Below are 14,779 nucleotides of genomic sequence, written 5' to 3'. Positions count from 1 at the left end.
TGCTCCTGATTTCAATAAATGTCACCATCTCCAACGCAAAGAAGTTTGAAAAACCTCTTGGACAACGCACCCTGATCCGGCCAAATCAAAATCAAACTGTGGGACTCTCAGGCTGTGTTTAAACTTAAGAAAGCCTCTAGGACTGAGGTAATGGCAATCAGCACGTAAATGCATTGAATGGGTACATTAATGCTGATGAACTTCCAGCAAACTCTAGTGGACTCACTTCGGTGACTCTTCATGCTCTGTTTGGACCTGGAAAAATATATCAAATTTGCTTCCAATTTCCACCCCTCCATCACCTTCACATCGTCCATATCCAGCACTTTCCTTCCCTACCTTGACATCTCTGTCTCCATTTCTTGTAATAGACTGCTCACCAATATTCAAATCCAGCTCACCGACCCCCACAGCTACCTCGACTACAGCTCCTCACACCCCGCTTCCTGTAAGGGCTCCATCCCATTCTCTCAGTTCCTTCAGCACCTTCGCATGTGTCCCGATGAGGCAACTTTCCAAAACGGCGCTTCTGACATGACTTCCTTCTTCCTTAATCCAGGTTTCCCACCGACTGTGTTTGGCCGTGCCCTCAACCATGTCCCGCACATCTCCCGCGCCTCTAGTCCTCACACTTTCCCCTCCCTCACAGAACCACAATAGGGTCCCCCTTGTCCACACTTTCCACCCCACCAACCTCCATATTCAAAGAATCATCCTCCGCCATTTCATCCAACCCAATCGTGATGCCACCACCTTCCCCTCATCCTCCCAGACCACCTCCACCCCCCCACCCCACCCCCAAACCGTCAGCATCCCAGAGGGACCGTTCCCTCGGGGACAACCTGGATCACTCCTCCATCATTCCCAACACCTCATCCCCTTCCCATGGCACCTTCCCATGCAATCGAAGAAGGTGCAACAATTGCCCCTTTACCTCCTCCCTCCTCACCATCGAATGGCCAGAATACTCCTTTCAGGTGAAGCAGGGCTTCACTTGCACCTCTTCCAATTTGGTCAACTGCATTCACTGCTCCCAATGCGGCCTCCTCTACATTGGGGACATCAAACCCAGACTGCGTGACCACTTTGCGGAACACCTTTGGTCTGTCTGCAAGCATGACCCAGACATGTCTGTCACTTGCCATTTCAACACACCAACCTGCTCTCATGCCCACATGTCCCTACTTGGCCTGCTGCAATTTTTCAGTGAAGCTCAACACAAACTGGAGGAACAGCAACTCATCTTGCGATTAGGCAGTTTACAGCCTTCTGGACTTATCTTGAGTTCAACAGCTTCAGACCAGGAACTCTCTCCTCTATTCGCACCCCCTTTTAGTCCCCTTTTTTTCTAAATTATTTTAAAATTTTTATCCACTTAGTTTTATTTTTATTCGTTTATCCACAACTTAATCCGCTTTTTACACCCTTCTATCTCATTTTCTAACTTCTTATTCCTCACCACCGACCCCACCCCCTCTCCATCCCCCAAAGGGTCCCCTGTTGCCTGTTCCATGTTGTTCTTTCACACAATGCTACCCCTGTTTCCTATTATCACATTCTGCTTTCTGACCTTTACACCACTATCAACACCTTTTTTTTAGCCCTTATTGCTACCATCAAAATTGCCTTTGTCCATTAATTCATGGCACCTTTGTCAATCTGTCATATTTTCCCTCTATCGCTGACGTTCTATCCAGCTTCACTTCTTCCACACTCCACACTTTGACTATTGGGCTCCCTCCAGAAGTTGCATAGTTACAGAAATTAAATCACCACTCAGTCCCTTCATTTAAACCAATGACTGCTTCTTTAAGGACGCTCTTCATTCCGATTTATCGAGTAATTTGATGGAACATGCGAACAAGGAGCAGGGGTCGGCCAAGAAGTTTTCTGATGTTGCAGGGATGGGGTCAGACTGAGAAACCATGCCTGACGGTCGAGAATACAGGACGAGGAGGCCGCGACAGATTGAGACAGATTAGACAGTGAGAAACAGCTTCTCTTTGTGCAAGGCACAGGTTTTAAATGAATCAATGGGGACATGAGGATTCATCTTCCCTGGTGAGTGGTAAGGATCGGGAATGCACTGTCTGGGGCAAGTGGTAGAGGCAGGTTAAAATCGGTGCTTTCATAGTGGAACTGGACAACTGCCTGAAGAGAAACGTTTACATGGCTATGGAGAGAGGGCAGGGGACTGGGATAGCTGAGTTCCTGTTGAAGAATCTCAGGACAGACAAAAGGCCGAATGGTCTCCTTCTCTGCTATAACTTTTCCACTTGTACGGGTGTGAGGTTCTCTCTGCATCACTTTGTCGCTGGAACAGGATTTGAGTGTGGAATTCATTCCCCATTTGTCGGTCTCAGTGGATTAATTCTTTATCGCTTTGTCCGTGGGACGGGATTTGTTTTCGGGATTTATCGGGGATCTGTCAGTTTCTGATGATGTGCCTGTGTGTATGATTCATTCTGTATCATTCTGTCCATTGAATACTGTGAGAATGTGCGATTCAATGTGTATCAGTCAGTGTCTCGTGCCACGCCTGAGTTAATGATTCATTCTGGATCTCTCTGTCTTTTACTCTCAGTTTGAGTGTGGGATTCAGTACGTGTCTGTCAGTCCCTGAGACACTTTGCAAATCTGGATTCATTTAACCCAGAATATATCTCACTGAAAGTGGGCCATTTGTTCTAACAGGTAAACTGCCCGACAAGATCCTCCACCTAGAATACTTCATGTAACATTATCTGTTTATCCCTGAAATTCATTCTCCCTCCTAGACTTATCTAGACTTCCTTTAAATGCAGTTTATCTAATCGTCTCAGTTGCTCCAGGCGATAGTTGGCCTGTAACTGCTGCCGATTCAATGGGAATAAATTAATTAATCATGTTTTCTAAATTGTATTTCATATTTGTATTTCTATGTCTGCCCCATCACATCACATCACAAATTCCTCACATTGACCTGTTTCTGCGACACCGACAATGTGAGTTTCTACCGCTCTGTTGCGGCTAGTCTGCAGCACATTCTGATATAGTGAAGTTGACAGATCAGAGACAATCGAGAAGACTTGTTCACATTATTTGGGAAGGGACAGTTTTAGAAATACTATGAGAATGGAGATGACCGTTTCTTATATGTATTTTGTAACAAGCAATAGTTATCGTCTGTTCCTCGATACGATGATGACATCCACTCAGGGCCGTGAGTTTCTGCCATGGGTCTTCATGTGAGTGAACAGGTCAATTCTCGGTCCACAGATCTTTGGACACATGGGACAGGATGTCCCAGGAGGTAGTGAGATCCGGAGTGCAGGATTTGCTTCCTGTCACTTCTCCTCAGCTGCCGTTCTGCCTCATCATTGAGAGCTTGTGACTCAGAGTGTGCTGCAGCTTGTGGGATAAGTTTTAGTCATTTTGAATGATGAGAAGCAAGCTCCTCGCAGTCACTAATATGAATGCTGCAGCACTTGAATTAACGTTTCAGAGAATCTTTGAAGCGTTTTCTTTGTCCTCCCCTGGAATGTTGGCCATTGAGAGTTGAGGAAACAGGACCTGGAGGGTGCGACACTTTTCGTCCATCCGGACACAGTGTGCAGTCCATCCAAGTTAACGTTTCAGGCGTTTGGCCTGAATGATTGATGAGCTGCCTTCAAGAACGCCACTACAGTTTGTTTGGCAGAGTTCCCATGGAATCTGGAGAGTGTCGCGGAGACATTGCGGATGGAATTTATCCAACACTCTTATGAGTCGCCGACGCACAGTTAACTAATTATTACGTTGCATTCGACCTGTCAGCCGTTGTCTTGTGTGTAAGCGAGATACAGAATTATCGGCCCTTCTCTACTCCATTATTGCTGCATTCAGCCTCCCAAAATCTTTCATAAGTTTAAAGACCAATATGAGACCACCCCCCAGCCTTCCTTTTTCAAGAGAAAAGGTAAACATCCTGATAATTATGTCCTGTCTGTTTACCACTTGTTTATTTTTTCATGGAATATGGGCGCTTTTTGCAAGCCCAGCATTTGTTGAGCATCTCACATTATCCTTGAAATTACAAGTGAAGCAAATTACTGTGTGTCTGGAGTCACATGTAGGGAAGGGCGGATGATTTCTTTCCGTAAAGGGCATTCGTGAACCGGGTGGGTTTTTACTACAATCGATGATAGTTTCATAGTCGCCATTACTGAGCCTAGGTTTCAATTCCTAATTTAGGAAATATTTTAATTTAAATCTGCTCTGGTGGGATTTAGACCCGTGCCCGCAGAGATTAACCTGGTCCTCTGTATTGTTAGTCCAGTGACATCAGATTCAGCTAATTCAGATTCATGCGAAGATTGCAATTATCCCAAAACATTTTATTAAACCGATTGATGCAAAGACTTTTGTCCCAGTTGGACACATCAATAACTTCACGAACCTGATCAGATATTGTGGGTCTGTTAGGAACTACACAAAATACAAAGGTGAGTTAGAAACTAATGCACAAATTAACAAGAGCAGAGAGTGTGAGAAAGAGCCCTGAAATGTTTGGAAGGAAACGCAGAACCTTCAGCTGACGAGTGAGACAGCGGTTTTCAGGAAGTTAAACAGATTTCTGCATAAAACGACCGCGGCAGGAGTTGAACCTACAATCTTCTGATAACATCAGTCAATAACACAAAAGTCAGACGCCTTATCCATTAGGCCATGCGGCCAGCTCACACACGTCGCCTTGTGGCCTCCCCTCTAACGTTGCTAAATTCCAGAAAATAAACCACAGAACAGCCCCTTCATATAAACCATTACCAAAGGAAGCCGTTCTTCCCGAATTAATGAGCAATTTTATCGAAGTTTCCGACATTTTAAGAAGATAGTGTCAGAGACAGAGACTTCTGCGAATTTTGGAATGGGGGAGGGGGAGCGGTAGGGGTGTGGGTGCGTTGGGGCGCAGTGAAAAAACACATGACGTTTCCTGTGTGAAATTAGGAAACATCTCTCTCAGCAAAGGGGACTGGAATTTCAGAGATCCCATCGGGAAACAGCACTTTAATTTTAAATCTCAGTTTGGTAGATTTGTATTCATTAAATATATGAAGGATCAGTGAGAAAATGGGTATTTATCTGTATTGGAAATTTGATTTTTGAAATATTATTGAAGACATTGAGTTATGCATTCACTGCAATCGAACCCAGGTTTCTGTGATGATAAATAAGAATTCTACTCCTGAATTACCAAACATGCTGAAATCAATTTATTTCCCTAACTACAAGATCACTGCCCTAAAACAGAAAGCAAACTGAAAGTAACCTGACCTCGAAGAAAAGAAAATAATTTAGGGACTGTGATACTGTAACAAAATAGGCAATTTATATGTCGACGTCGAGAATCTAATCCGAGTTTCCCACGCCCTAATGACGCATTGTGCTCCTGAACCAGCAATGCACAGGTTTGGACGAATTTCATAACTTTCAAACTATTTCCTGATCTGATTATCAAAGTATCACTTCCCTTATCATTGATCTACAGTCCCTCATTGTTCAAATCCCACGTCTGGCTTTCGGTATTTTTAATCACTCCACAGACAGAACTGTCAAGAGGGTTTAGAGAAAGTAAATAAAGATGAACTGTTCCCACTGGCGCAAGGGTCAGTAACCAAACAGGGCAGATTTTATTTCATTCAAAAAGGATCCAAAGACAACGTGTGGAAAAGATTTTCTCGTATTAAATTGTTAGTATTTGGGTGGACTGCCTAATAGGCAGGCAAACCCACGACTGTTACCATCTAGATGGGCATTAATTCGGGAAGAACGGCTTCCTTTGGTAATGGTTTATACGATGGGGCTGTTCTTCGGTTTATTTTCTGGAATTTAGCAGCGGTAGAGGGGATGCCACGAGGCAGAGGGTCAGAGAGCTTCAAAACGTTGCAGGAGAATGATGACATGTTAAGACGATAGTGTCAGAGAGAGAAACTTCTGCGAATTTCGGAATTGGGAGAGGGGGTGGGGTGTGGGGGCGTTGGGGCGCCGTCAAAAAACATGACATTTCCGGAGTGAAATTAGGAAACATCTCTCAAAAAAGGGGACTGGAATTTCAGAGATCCCATCGGGAAACAACATTTTAATTTTAAATCTCAGTTTGATAGATTTGTATTCATCAAATATATGATGGATCAGTGAGAAAATGGTTATTTATCTGTGTCTGAAATTTTCTCCTTTAAATATTATTGAAGACATTGAGTTATGCATTCTCTGCAATCGAACCCAGGTTTGGGATACATTAACTTTTACACTTCCCTTATTAGGATAAATTAACCGTCCAATTACATGAGCAACTGTTTCTTCATTTACTCCACGTGTTTTGCAGTGATAATTTCGCTATAATGGCTTCTCAGGTTATGAAACCTCGCCCCGGTTTAAGTAAAATCCGCCTTTTCGCTCGCAAATAAATTTGGATTTTAAGTGACGACACACGAGAACTCGTCCGGGATTTGAACCCGAGAGGAATAATCATTTAATGAAAATCCCGAAGCGCGAATCATACCTCTAGACCAACGAGCCTTCCACAGGTAAACGAGATAACCGCTATATGCATTCATTGTCCACCAGAGTGCGTCAACCCTCCTTTTGGGTTTCTGTCGTAACACCAGAAAACAATTAAGAATTACACCTCATGGCAGGCAGCAGCGTGGACAGTGAAAGGGTGTTCACGTTTCAGGTCGATGACATTTCATCAGAACTCAGCAATGCTAGAATTGTGATCAGTTTTACACTGTAACTCCTGACACCGAGCTGGAACAGGAACTCGGCACCCACTCAGTCTGCCGGTGCGTGCGCCGCTCCTCCCACCGCTGACATCCTCGTTGTTCAGCCGTTGACCGTCGCCCACTTGCTGCCTCCCACTCACTCCCCTGCTCCCGAATGCCAGGTGCCCTGACCCCAGGCCCTCCCCGCCTCGCTCGCTGCGCTACACGCCGACCCTTATGCCGCACCGCTCGCTACCCGACTACCAAGCCCCTCACCTCCCACTCGGCACCTCCCTCCTGACCCCTGTTGCCGCCCATCTCACCACAAGAACTGAGGAGATGGTGACAAGCAGAACAGCAAGTGAGGCGGTGAGGGGTAGGTAGCAGGCTGGAGAGCGGGAGGTTACTGAGGCGCCGAGCAGTCCGGCAAGCGAGACGGTGAGCAGGACAGGGACAGCAGTGCCGAGAGAGGCACACAAGAACAAGAACACGAAAATCAGGAGCAGTAACAGGCCATTCAGCCCCTCGAAGCTGCTCTAGCATGGCTGATCTGAATGTGGCCTCAACTCCACTTTCCTGTCTGCCCCCCATAATTCTTTACTCATTCCTTTGTCAAAAATTTCTCCAACTCCCCTTGAACATTTTCAATGACCCAGCCTCCACTGCTCTCTGGGGAAGAGAAATCCACAGATTAATGTGCCACTGAGAGAGAAAGTAAATAAATTACCTTCTGTCAGCCTGAAATGGGAGAGCCCGATATTTTTAAACTGAGTCACCTGATTGTAGAGTCCCTCACAAAAGGAAACATAGTATCAGCAGCCATCCTGTCAAGTCCCCTCAGGATTTTATATCTTTCAATGAGATCACGTCCCATTCCTCTAAACTCCAATGGGTAGATTCCCAACCTCCTCAACCTTTCTGCATAAGAAAACCCTCCCATTTCAGGAATCAGTCGACTGAATCTCCTCTGACCCGCTGTAATGCAATGATATCCTTTCTAAACTAAGGAGACTAAAACTGTACACAGTCCACCAGAAACTGCCTCACCAACTCACCCAGTCAGTCATGTATTCGCTCATCCACAGTCAATGACTCGATATTTAAACTACCAGAATAAGGCAGCTAATGCTGTAAAAAGGGGCCACGTCCTTTCGTCCCATGACTCTGCCGCTGGGTTTAGATGGAGGAGTTAGATAGGGGCGGGGCTGTTCATTTCTCTGACATCAGGACGGCAAGATCCCTGGAGAAATGTGCAGGAACATCGGGGAGGCAAAATCTTTGTGTGAGGTGGTAATTGCTGCTGACCGGGAAATGCGGATTATTGCATCCTGTGTAAACTGAGCGGAGTTGATTCAGTGGCGCTGGTTTTCACCATCCAGCCCGCCAGTTTCCATATTCAACACATTATCCTCCGACATTTCCACCACAGCCAACATGATATGACCACCAAAAACACCCTCCCTTCTCCTCCACAATCACCATTCCAAAGGGGCCATTCACTCGGCGACAGCTGGTGCTCCCCCAGTACATCTTCCCTTTTCTAGGGCACAATCCCATCCAACTGCATAAATTGAATCTCTTCTTTTACCTCTTCCATTCTCAACATTCAAGGCCCCAAACACTCTTTCCAAGTGTAACAGTGATACACTTGTCCTGCTTTCAACTTAACATAATGTATTTAGTGTTAACAATATGGCCTCCGCGACTTGATGAGGCCCCACAGACTGAGTGACCGCTTTGACAACACCTCCTTTCAGTCCGCAAGCCTGACTCCGACTTTCCTGCCACTTGTAATTTCAATTCGCCACCTTGCTCCCACTCTGACCTTTCTGTCTTTGGTCTGCTGCACCGTTCCAATGAAGATTAATTTAAGCCCGAGGAAGAACACAGTCACCTTTCAATTCGGCACCCTACAGATTCCAGGACTCACACTGAGTTCAATATTTTTAGATTATAAACTCTATTTCCAACTTGTTTCATGTGTTTTTTGCTATTTCGTCTTTTCCGTCATTCTCTATTCTTTCTCATTGCAATTGAACGGCTGCTATCCAGCCATTCACACCTCATCTGGGCCAATCGTTTGTTTCTTTGTCTGTTCCCTTTGGCTTTTGCCCCGTGATACTTTTTTTTTGTAATTTCATCTCTCCGGGCACCTACACCATCACAGACCTGTGCTTTTCTTCAACCTCTTCCCAGCCCCCGACTCTTTCACTTGTTCAAAACCTATTACATTTCTCTCTTTCCTCAGTTCTGCTGGAGTATCGTTAACTTGAAACATTAATCCGTTTTCCAATTACAGTTGTTGCTGAGTGTTTCCAGCATTTCCTGTTTTTATATCATAGTAAGCTCCTTGCCTGATAACACAACCCTTTAAATTTAATAATCTGGAACTGGTAACAAACCACATTTAAACAGACATAGTCATACCTGCAAATCAGTTTCGATTTCTTGAAAGCAGACAATATTTTACCGTTTCCATTCCGCGCCCACGGGATCAATTCTCATGCCAGCTTCTCACACCCTTCATGCCCCACAGGATGTAGGACTGATTTCTATCCATGAATCATAGAAGGATACAAGACAGACAGAGGTCATTCCGCCTGTGCTGGGTGTTTGGTTGTGCGATATGATTACTCCCACATCCATGCTCCCTCCCCATATTCCTGTATTGTATTTCCTTTCAGGTATTTCTCCAAATGTCTTTTGAAAGTTATTATTGAATCTGCTTCCACCACCCGTCCAGAAAGCTTCCATTTCACAACAACGCTCAGTTTAAAATACATTCTCCTCATCTCTCTCCTGTCTCATTTGCCAATCAGCGTCAAACTGTGCCCTCTGGTTAGCGGCCCTTCCGTTAGTGGGAACAGTTTCTCCTGACTTACTCTATCAAACTGGTCATCATGTGACAACCTCATGGCAGAAGTTTCGCAACGTGAAACAATTGGAGAAAATTCGAGGAAAATTTTGACAAAATTGATTCCGAAACTTAATTTATCCAAATTTGAACAATTTCAAAAACAGCACCGCAATTGAATAAAACTTCCTAAAGCGCTTCAAAGGAGCTCAGTCAAGCAACATTCGACACTGAGTCATAAATTTGGGCAGCTGAACAAAACCTTGGTCAAAGGGATGTAATTTAAGAGGGTCTTAAGCTGGGTGGGGTGGGGGTTGGCAATTGGGGGTGTTTCTAGAAGGAATTGCAGAGCGAAAGACTTAGACAGATAGAAACGTGGCCGCCGATGAAACAATGAAAAGTGGAAATGAATAAGGGACCAAGTTTGGATTCAGAAAGAGAAAGGGAAATGTCTGGGAATGGAACTGAGAATCCAGTCTGGCAAAAGTGAAATCTACCCCTGGACCATTAATATTCACATAGCCGCTCATTCCAAGTGTCCAATTGGAAACCTGACTGAAGGAACATGCAGTCTGACAGAGCGCCTGTGATAATCTAATGTCTGATCTGAAGCTGCAACAGGAACTGTTCAATCCAGCTGTGATAATCGTGTTGGCCTTGATGTTCAGGGGTGTAGACTCACAACATTCTTGTTCCGAGCTGTCTGTCAGAAACAGTTTGGAAAGATGACGGAGCAGTTATGGGAAGTAATGTTATGTTGCATGTCACTGATGCTCGTTGGCTATATGTCACCGAAAAACTGCATTGTTACGGCACAGAAAGAGGACATTTGGCCCATAATTTCTTCACAGGCTCTCCGAATGAACAACTCTTGAACCATTCCCCCACCTTTTCCCCATAACCCTACACATTCTTCATTTTCAGATAACATTATAATTCCCTTTTGAATGATTCAGTTGATCCTGCCTCCATCACACTCTTAGACAGTGCATTCCAGGCCCTAATCACTCACTTCAAAATAATAATTAAAAATAACTTCTGAAAACAGTTCGCTTTTTTTTACTAATCAAATATAATTTTCGATCCTATCACAAGTGAAAAGAATTTCTCCCTATCTACTCTGTCCAGACTTCTAATGATGTTGAACACCTCTATCAAATCTCCTCTTAACCTGATTTTCTGTGAGGGAAACAACCCTATCTTCTCCAACATATCCTCATAACTGAAGCTCCTCGTCCCTGGAACCATTCACGTGAATGTTTCCTGCAATCTCTCCAGCACCTCCACATCCTCCCTAAAGAGTGGCACCCAGAACCTGACACAATACTCTTGTTGAGGCCGAACTCATGAATTATACAAATTCAACATAGCCTCTTACTCTTGCACTCTATCTCTTTATCAGTAAAGCGCAGGATACAGTATGGTTGATGAAAAACTCTCTCAACCTGTCCTGCCACCTTCAATAATTTATGTACAGAAACATCCAAGTCCCATTGTTTCTCCACCTCCCTTAGAGTTGTATCCTTCATTTTATATTGTGTCTCCATGTTCTACCAACCAAACCTCTCTCCATTGAACGTCATCTGCCACCTGTCTCCCCATTTCCACCAACAGCTCCAAGTCCATTTGAAGTCCTACACTATCCTCCACACTCTCCACAATGCTTCCAAGCTTTGTATCTTCCGCAAACGCTGAAATTTTGTCCTGGGCACAAAGGTCACGGTCATTGATATTTATCAGAAACAGCAAAGGTCCCAATCCTTCCGCCAGGCCGAAAAACATTCATTTACCGCCAACCTCTGTTTCCTGCCACTCAGCCAATTCTGTATCCTTGTAACGATGAAGCGGTTTTACTCCTTTTACCACCCATTTCACTGTTAGGTGGCGAATTTTCTTCTGCAAAGTGGTTCAGATTGGAAAGCGGGGAGTGACTGGATTTACCTGTCCAGAAGGAGGTTGGTGACGGCAACTGAGAACATGGATGATCCAGTTGCTGATTTGCTTCAAACCTTTATCTAAAAATCGACTCTGGTGGGATTCGAACCCACAACCTTTGAATCTCTTAAATGAGAGTAGCTAGAAGTCCAACGCGCTATCCGTTGCGCCACAGAGCCAGACCCATCAAGGTCGCATTTGCCATTGACACAAGGGAATTTCTGACACTGCAGAACAAAAGCTTCAAACGGTCAGCAATTTCCCACATTTGAACAATGACGACATTTCAAAGGCACTCATGGCCTGTAAAGTGTTTTGGACGTCCTGTGGCTGTGAACAGAGCTATAGAAGTTCGAAAGAAATAACAATTTCCTTCAAAGAGACATCGGTTGGAAAACAGGGCCGACAAGTGGTGGCTGAATTTTTTTGCAGAGAAGGGTGAAGTGATTAATTTTGGTCGGAAGAACACAGGGAAAAAGGACAAAATAAAGTTTACAATTCCAAAGACGGTGCCGGAACAGCGGGAAATGATGTACATCTGCTTAAATCATTGAAGGTGGCAGTGCAGGTTGAAAGAATTGTTCATGAAGCATACAATATCCTCGGCTTTATGGCGAGGAGCTTAAATTACCTCGGTACATTGTAGCGGTAGGGGATATTTACCTTGGAGACGAGGAATCTGAGAGGAGATTTCTTAGAGTTCTTTGCAGTCCTGAGTCTTCTGGATAGAGGGTGGGTGATGATTTGTACATGGGCTACTTCAGTTTCGGAGGTGTTGAAAATGGTGCTGAACATTGAGCAATCATCAACGAACATTCCCAATTCTGCTGGAAGGAAGGTCATTGATGAAGCAGCTGAAGATGGTTGGGCCAAGGACACCACACCGAGGAACTCCCGCAGTGATGTCCTGGAACTGGGATGATTGATCTCCACAACCACAATCATCTTTCTTTGTGCTGGGTATGACTCCAACCATCAGAGAGCTCCCCGCCCCCCGGCCCACCGCCAGCCCCGCCTCCCCCCGGCCCACCACCAGCTCCGCGCCTCCCCCACCCCGCCCCACGATTCACTTTGTCTCCAGTTTTGCTGGGGCCCCATAATGCCACACAGTCAAATGCTGCCTTGATGTCGAGGGCAGTCACTCTCACCTCACCTCAGGTGTTCAGTCTGTGCGAGAGGACGGCGGGGCAGGAGGTTGTTTTGTTTGCCCACCCACGCTGAATGTTGGGCTTGAGGTGTCGATCAGATTCGGAGGGAGGGTGACAACATTTCACTGAGGTTCAAGGTTGCAGATCAGACCTTGGCGGGATTGCTGCTGTGTTCCCAGGACGTGGTGTTCTCATTCTTAGAGCAACACGCTTACACTGAGGACAAGTTGCTCCATTTAAAATTAAATGGAGTTGAGGGATGTCAGAATCTGTTCACTTTTATTCACTTCTGCATCCTGGAGTAACAAAGTGGTTTGTAACTGTAAAAACAAAATCAAATTCAGAAGGTTTAGTCCAGTACTTTCACAATTTCCACTAATACAACCCTCAACATTATCAGATGCATTCCATTTGCTCCCACTGACTTATCAACATTAAGCACAGCCAGACCTTCTAGTACCTCTTCTTTAACATGGGTTACATGTAAAATAAGTAATTTGCAAATTGTCGATGGAGGAAGTGAGCACTTTTATTGAAGAGGGTTTAAAGGAGAGGAGCAAAGCATTTGTGCTGAGGAAGTATGATTGTGCAAATAAAAATAACAATAAGTGGAATGAAGAGGGCGGGCTGTTCATGGGCTGATTGGAGAATTTCATTAGGGCTTATTCTTTGGAGATTATAAGGCCATTTTTCCACATCCTTATGGAGAGTAATGTGGAAGGAAGCCTGTCTTCATCTATAAGGAATCATTGGCTTAGTTTATAAAAATAACGCAGATAGATGGGATTCAAAGAATTGGAGGGGTATCACGTTGTAATGTGGAATATAAGATCTTGGTGAGGGCTCGGGAAAACCTTTAGGAAGAACACAAAGACTCTGGAGACCGTGCAGTGGATATTTACTGGAATGGGATTAGTGGTGAAGGATTCGGTATGTGGGTGGACTGAAAAATAAAAACTGGAGATGCTCTTATCATAGGGAATGCTAAGGGGAGTTTTAGTACAGGTATTAAAGATCAGTCCAAGTATTTAGGATCAGCCCTGGTCTTTGTTTCTTATACTCATTGAACAATATTTTTTCCCATTGATGGAACGTTTGAAAACAAATGAATAGATAAAAAAAAATAATTCATCACCAAATGTCACTGCTCCATTCCAAACAGTTCCTGACTCGACGTGATAGATTTTTAGTTTTGTTTACAGTAACCGCATTTCCAACATTGCACACCTGGCTGCAATTTCAGAACCTTCTTGCCAACTCTTCACGGCTGGAAAAAAGGATACGAGACCATGACTTAAAGCTAGGATCGGCTCTGAGGGGATGTTAAGATGAGGGATTGTGAAACCATTGTGCTTTTCACACGTCGGTTCGAATCAAGTTATTGGTTATTTTTAGTTAATTGCTTCTTCCTGTTTGGGTAGGTTTTGCATAAAAAAGGCCTGGAATCGGATGCTTGTCAATGTCTCACTGGAGATGACAAGTGGCAAGTAACATTCACGCCACACAAGTGTCCGGCAATAATCATCTCCAAAAAGTGGAAATCCAAACATTGTCTTGATGTTCAATGCATTACCATAACTGAATCCCCCACTATCAACATCCTGGTGGTTACCATTGACCAGAAACTGAACTGGAATAGCCATAATGGCTATAATACAAGGTCAGAGGCTAGGAATCGTGAGGCGAGTAACTCACCTCCTGACTCCCCAAACCCTGTCCACCATTTACAAGGCACAAATCGGGAATGTGATGGAACACTTACCACTTGCCTGGATAAGTGCAGCTCCCACAACACTCAAGAAGCTGGACACTGTCCAAGACAAAGCAGCTCGCATGATAGAGACCAATTCCACAAACATTCACTCCCTCCGCCGCCAACGCACAGTAGCAGCAGCGTGTACCATCTACAAGGTGCACTGCAGAAACTCACCAAGGCTCCTTCGGCAGCACCTTCCAAACCCTCAACCACTACCATGTAGAAGGGCAAGGTCAGCAGATAGATGGGAACACCGTCACCTGGAAATTCACCTCAAAGCCACACACCACCTTGACTTGGAATTATACCGCCGTTCCTTCATTGTCGATGGTAAAAACCCTGGGACCCCCTTCCTGCTAGTACT

At 44.7% G+C, this 14,779-nt stretch overlaps 1 protein-coding gene and 1 non-coding gene across 2 annotated transcripts in view; one reads left to right on the top strand and one right to left on the bottom strand.

Annotated features, from left to right (window-relative positions):
- LOC144670292 (histone H2AX-like) overlaps positions 1-14,779 on the top strand; it is a 297,255-nt gene that overhangs the window by 251,913 nt on the left and 30,563 nt on the right. The gene's annotated exons all lie outside the window — the stretch shown is intronic.
- Positions 11,600-11,690, bottom strand: trnar-ucu (transfer RNA arginine (anticodon UCU)). The gene is given in 2 exon segments: positions 11,600-11,635; positions 11,654-11,690. It is a non-coding gene; the product is annotated as a tRNA-Arg (tRNA).

Source organism: Cetorhinus maximus, chromosome 31 (assembly GCF_964194155.1).
Source record: "Cetorhinus maximus chromosome 31, sCetMax3.hap1.1, whole genome shotgun sequence".
Lineage (NCBI taxonomy): Eukaryota > Metazoa > Chordata > Chondrichthyes > Lamniformes > Cetorhinidae > Cetorhinus > Cetorhinus maximus.
The sequence above is the reverse complement of the archived record's forward strand: the minus strand, read 5'-3'. Positions and strand labels throughout refer to the sequence as shown.